This window comes from Urocitellus parryii, chromosome 9, assembly GCF_045843805.1.
Source record: "Urocitellus parryii isolate mUroPar1 chromosome 9, mUroPar1.hap1, whole genome shotgun sequence".
Taxonomy (NCBI): domain Eukaryota; kingdom Metazoa; phylum Chordata; class Mammalia; order Rodentia; family Sciuridae; genus Urocitellus; species Urocitellus parryii.
Genome location: NC_135539.1, coordinates 7,324,325 through 7,331,009, shown reverse-complemented (window position 1 = coordinate 7,331,009; position 6,685 = coordinate 7,324,325).

Below are 6,685 nucleotides of genomic sequence, written 5' to 3'. Positions count from 1 at the left end.
GGCGCGGCCGGGCCGCAGAGACGCAGCGCGCTCCGTGCGCTCGGCGGCTCAGAGGCGGCGGCGGCCCCGCGGCTGCGACCGCATCGTCTCCGCGCCGCGCCGCCTGCGCCGCCCGCCGCCCTGCGCCCTCCCGGGCTCGGGCTCGGGCTCGGGCTCGGGCGCCCAGGGGCGGGCAGCGCGTCACGGGCGGGGGGCGGCCCGGGGGCGGCGGCCGGCGGCGGGCGCGGACGCGGGGCGGGGGCGCGGCACCTGCGCCGCCTCCCGGACGCCTGGGTCCGCTTCTGCGGCCGCTGACCTCCGTCAGCCAGCGCCGGCCGCGCGCTCGGCTCCGTGGCTCCGCCCCCGCACCGGGCCCTTCCCCCAGACGCCCCCTCCCCACGTGCGGGACCGCGGGTCGGTCCTTCTGCGGACGGCGGGGTCCGGGGACGACCGTCAGGGGCTGGGGTGGGCAGCGCCGGGGGTGGGCCGTGGAGCCCCGACGCGACGGCGGCGCGAGGCTGAGCCTGGGAGAGGCTTCCAGAGGCTGCAGGACCCAAGGGGGAGGGACTCGGAGGCAGTGAGCGGGCGGGGACCCGGGCACCCGTGGCACCGGAGCCGGCCCGCCAGAGGCTGTCAGACGTCTCTGGCCCGCGGTTCCCGTGGGAGGTGTCGAGGGATTGTGAAGAGGAATCTCCCAATAATGAATTCGGTGTCAGGGAACCCTCATCCCCTCCCCCCAACTACACCTTCTTCCCCAGCAGCCTCTGGCTCCTCTCCACAAACAATGCCAGGGACAGCCGTCCCCTTAGGACAGCGAAAGGAGCCCGACTCGCCCATCCCCAGCACCGCTGGGGTCACAGCCCTGCCCAGCACCAAAAAGAGCCCTGGCCCCAGCCTGCTTTCTCTGCAGCTGCAGCAGGACAGCCCCAGGCAGGACAGTTGCGTCTGACAGGTGCTGGAATCTCCACCTCCAAAGGTCTCACCCTTCTCACCTCCTGCCAGAAGGCCAGCCCAGCCCTGGGTCAGGCCTTCTCCTTGACATGCCTGCAGCATTGTAGACACAGGCCAGATGGGGTCTGGGTCCTGACTCAGAGAGGGGTAGATCAGCACCCCAAACCAGGCTGTTGGGAGAATTTGGCGCCAGTTGCACATATGAAATATGGCCTGATGCCTGACTCCCTGTGGTCCTGGACCAGTTGACAGGGCCAAGAGGGTGGCCTGAGGGCTGGGATGAAGCTCAGTGGCAAAGTGTCTGCCTTGCATTCGAAAAGCCCTGGGTTCGACCCCCAGTTCCAAAAAAGACAAAAAAAAAAAAGAACTTCACCAAAAAAAAATAAGATTAAAAAAAAAAAAGAGGGTGGCCTGAGGGTGGGGAAAGAGAAGTTTCAGGCCCAGGGAAACCCATAATCATGTCATTCCCTTACGAGGTCTCCCATGAGGCTTAACGAGCAGGCCTGTGTCTGGCATGGGGGGCTCCCATAGGGGCCTCTAATTGCAAAGGCCTTTCTTCCTGCCTGCCACCTTTGATAATGACCAATTCCTTGGTACCTGCCAGGTCAGGTGCTTTGCTGGTCACTTTATAGATGGGATTAGATTTATTATCCCCCATATTACAGATGAAGAAACTGAGGTTCACAGAAGCTATGTGCCCCATCTGAGGTCCCAGAGCCTTAAGGTCCTGAGTCTGGGCTTCAAACCCATATTGGTTCCTGGATGTGTCCTAGTTCTTCCTCTTACTACCTCTGTGATCCTGAGCTGGTCATGTTGTCTTTCTGAGTCTCTTATTTGCTCTCTAGGTTACTTCAGGATTAACTGTGATGCTATCCACACAGCTGTTCACACATAACTCAGTAAGTGCTCAGCAAACGGTTGATGTGCTCCGTGTGAAGTTCTTAAGCATCCCTTCCTGGCCACATGGGGAACAACTGTAAGTGATTCATCTTTGTATGTTCAGTGCCTAGCATATAGAAAGCACTACCAAAAAAAAAAGTATAACATACAGATTAGAAGACAGCTATCATAATTACTTTTACTGTTGTGTTTTGGGCTTGTTAAGGTAAACCTGTAGACCTGACATTTGCAGAGCCTGGGGCAAAAACAAACACAGGCCCACTCACAGAATATCGGAATATTTAAATATTTTAACTCACACTAGAAACATGTTAAATAAAATATATTCTGTTCTCCTACCTTGACAAATATACCTTCATCTAAATTTGAATTCAGAATTCTTGGATTCCTTCTGGGTCATGAACTGGTCCCTGCTTGCAGCCCACTCCTGTCTCTACCCAGCTCCAGTGCCACCCACACTCCACAAACAGGCATTCCTGAGCACCCTGTTATGTGGCCCACCTTCAGGAGGACAGACTGAGGAAGAGGGCTGTACAGATTCTGGGAGTGGGCTTGAGGCCTTTGGGTCAGGGAATTCCAGAGCCCCAAGTATATGGTACGTTCTTGTGTGGTCTAGAAGGGGTACCTGGGTTCCAGGTGGGCTACTGCTCAAGGACCCACAGATTCCTAACCCTACAGGGTGACATGTAGCAGGAGGAGAGCCAGAGCCTTCCCCTACTAGGTGAGGCAGAGCCCAGAAAGGGTCCAGAAGCCCCAGGTCAGACACTGCTAGCCAGTGACCTTGGACAGTTCCTCAGCTGCTTCCTCTGTAAAATGGGGCAGCAGTTCTGCCTGCAGCCCAGGTTGATGGGAAGGTCCACATGGGAACAGAGATATGCACCTGCCTGGGGTCCCCCAAGCCTAAGGATGAGGAAAGCAGGGCGGGCAGCCACTCTGGTGGGGACAAGGATGCAGAGGCGTGGGACTCAGGCAGTCCTCCAGGAAGTCAGGCCTCTGAGGAGGATCCTGGGAGGAGGGGCCGCTGAGCCAGCAAAACTGCTGAAGCTCAGTCTAGGGGAGAGCTGGCGACAGCTTCACTGTAGCCGAAGCTGGCCTCCTTCCTGGATGCATGGATGCCACAGAGCAGCTCATAGCTCCTGCCGGTGCCCCTGGCTGTGTACCTGCTCAGGTTTTTCCCTGGTGCCCTTCCTGCCACCCAAAGTCTTATTGCCTGGCTTATTGTGTAAAAGGAGGATGGCAAATATGCCTTCCCATGGGCTGCAGGAAGCATGCAGCATGTGCTAGCTGCTCAGTTCCTGTCATTTGTGTGGATGCCACCTCTGCAAAGTGCTGTGCTAGTACCTGACACCCCAAGAAGCTCAATGACCACGTGCCCTGGCCCCACTCCTGCCCAGCAGAGATGCTGGGGCTGCTCAGACAGGTTAGGGGCCCTGTCAGCTACTCCTGGGTTAGGGCACCTGTAGCCTTCCTTGCCCTCAGCCCCCTGCTGCACCCTGAGTCCCACAGAAAAGGCAACAGCTCAGGGTCTGGGGTCAAGGGGACCCACATACATCTGGCCACACTTTCCCTCAGCCCACTTCTTCCTTCTGCTCTTAGGCTCCATTGTGGCTATTCCCCAATGTTGCCCCCAAGCCTGCTCTGAAGCTGCCTCTGGGAAGGTCATTTCTCCTTCAAGAGGAAGATGAGCAGGACATATGAGGTGGAAGGGCTGCCTGGGGAGCAATCTCCCTGACCAGGGGAGAGTTGGGTTGGACAGGATGGGCTTTGGCCAGGATCTGGATGAAACTTGGGCTCCACCATGTTCTAGCTATATGCTTTCAACTGCAATTCTATATCTCTGACTCCCAGTTCTCTTTCTCCAAATGGGAGTGCATCCTCCTCTGGAGAGTCATTATGAGGACCTGATACTTAGTGCTTTTAAAAGACTTTTCATGAGCTGGTAAGGTGACCCACTCCTGTAATCTCAGCAACTCAGGAGTCTAAAGCAGGAGGATTGCAAGTTCAAGGCCAGCCTCAGCAATTTAACAAGTCAATCTCAAAATAAAAATTGAAAAGGGGTGAGGATGTAGCTCTGTGGTAGAGCACCCCACATTCCATCCCCAGCACCATACACATGTGTGTGCGTGCACATGCACGCACACACACACACACACACACCGCAAAGGAAAAAAATAAAAGACTCATCACAGTTTTGGTGGTTCTTCAAAAAGTTGAATATAGAGTCAACATATGACCCAGCAATGATACTCTTGGAAATATCCCACATGTCCACATAAATAAAATGTGGCCCATCCACACAATGGAATATTATTCAGCCACAGAAAGGAATGAAGCCCTAATATACAACATGAATGAACCTTGAAAACCATGCTGAGTGAGAGAAACCAGCTGTGAAAGGCCACAGTTGCATGATTCCATTGATGTGAAATGTGTAGAATAGACAAATTCAGAGAGAAAGAAAGTGGATTAGGATTGCCAGGGGCTGGGTTTGGGGTGCTTGGTAGGTGTGGTTCTCCTTTGGGGATGATGGGAGTAGTGGCACAATGTTGTTAGCGGACTAAATCACTGAATAGTCTTCCTTTATTTATTTATTTATTTATTTATAACTCTGACACCCTCTCAGATTTTTGGGGAGGGGTACCAGGGATTGAACTCAGGGGCACTCGGCCACTGAGCCACATCCCCAGCCCTATTTTGTATTTTACATAGAGACAGGGTCTCACTGAGTTGCTTAGCACCTCACTGTTGCTGAGGCTGGCTTTGAACTCACAATCCTCCTGTTTCAGTCTCCTGAGCCACTGGGATTACAGGCATATGCCACTGTGCCTTGCTCGCTCCGTTTTTTTTTTTAATATTTTTTAGTTGTAGTTGACACAATATCTTTATTTTATTTTTATGTGGTGCTGAGGATCAAACCCAGGGCCTCGAACGTGCTAGACGAGCTCTCTACTGTTGAGCCACAGCCCCAACCCTGCTCTCTCCATTTTTAAAAAATTCTTTTTTTTTTTTAGTTGTAGTTGGACAAAATACCTTTATTTTATTTATTTATTTTTATGTGGTGCTGAGGATCGAACCCAGAGCTGAGCCCGGGTTAGGTGAGCTGAACTCCAACCTCAGCCCTTCTCTCCGCTTTTTTTTTTTTTTTTTTTTTTTAAAGAGAGAGTGAGAGAGGAGAGAGAAAGAGAGAGAGAGAATTTTTTTTTTTTTAATATTTATTTTTTAGTTCTCGGCGGACACAACATCTTTGTTGGTATGTGGTGCTGAGGATCGAACCCGGGCCGCACGCATGCCAGGCGAGCGCGCGACCGCTTGAGCCACATCACCAGCCCTTTCCGCTTTTTTTTTAAGAATTTTTTTTTAGGGGGCTGGGGATGTGGCTCAAGCGGTAGCGCGCTCGCCTGGCATGCATGCGGCCCGGGTTCGATCCTCAGCACCACATACAAACAAAGATGTTGTGTCCGCCGATAACTAAAAAATAAATATTAAAATTCTCTCTCTCTCTCTTAAAAAAGAATATATTTTTAGTTATTGATAGACTTTTATTTTATATATTTATATATGGTGCTGAGAATTGAATCCATTGCCTCACACATGCTGGGGCTGGGCTGCTCAGCCCCAGCCCCAGCCCCAGCCCCTGAGTCTTGCTCTGCTGCCCAGGCTGGTCTCAAACTCCTCCAGCCTCAGCCTTCTGAGTAGCTAGGATGGCAGGCACGCGTCACTGTGCCTGACTAAACTGTTTACTATATTTATTTATTTATTTTTAAATATTTCTTTGGTTGTTGATGGGTGTTGATGGTTGTTGATTATTCATTTATTAATACGTGGTGCTGAGAATCAAACCCAGTGCCTCATACTTGAGGCAAGTGCTCTACCACTGAGCCACAAACCCAGCCCCTGAATTGTTCACTTTAAATGGTTAATTTCTTTTTTGGTACAGGGATTGAACTCAGGGTCACTCAGCCCTATTTTCTATTTTATTGAGAGACAGGGTCTCACTGAGTTGCTTAGCACCTCGCTTTTGCTGAGGCTGGCTTTGAACTCGTGATCCTCCTATCTCAGCCTCCCAAGTCGCTGGGCTTACAGGCGGGTCCATTGCGCCCAGCTGAAATGATTAATTTTTGCTATGTGAATTTCACACCAATTAATACAGAAATACCCAGCACAAAGTCCCGCATACAACAAACCCTCAAAGTACAGGTAAAGGTGCCAAAGCTGAAGAATTGGCGGGTAAAGGTTTAGAGGGAAGAACATCCTAGGTGCGGGCACAGGATGAAAGTGAGAGCCTGTTGTTTTGTGACCTATTGGGAGGAGAGACCAGGAAGCCACAGGGTAGGCAGGAGCCAGGTCCAAGAGCCTGCAGGGTACCAGGGACCCCTGAAAGCTCTGTGGGGTGGTAAGGCCAGACTGCTTTGTAAAAGATCACTCTACAATGCAGAGTGGTTGAATGGCTGGGCACTGTGGCTGTGGCCCATACCTGTAAGTTCAAAGCCAGCCTCAGCAACTTAGTGATGCCCTAAGCAACTTAGCAAGACCATGTCTCAAAATAAAAAAAATGAAAAAGGCTGGGGATGTGGCTTAGTGCTAAGTATCTCTTGGTTTAATCCCTGGTACAAAAAAAAAAAAAAAAGTAGGGGCTGATGGTATAGCTCAGTAGTAGATCTCTTGCCTAGCACATGTGAGGCATTGGGTTAGATCCTCAGCACCATATGAAAATAAGCAAATAAAATAAATATTGTGTCTATCTACAACTAAAATAATTTTTTAAAATGTGGGTGTGTGAACTGAGGAAGCTGTTATGCAGGGGCGTGGGGGCAAAGCAGAGCATCAGAAGAGGACAGAGATCAGTAGGAGGTGA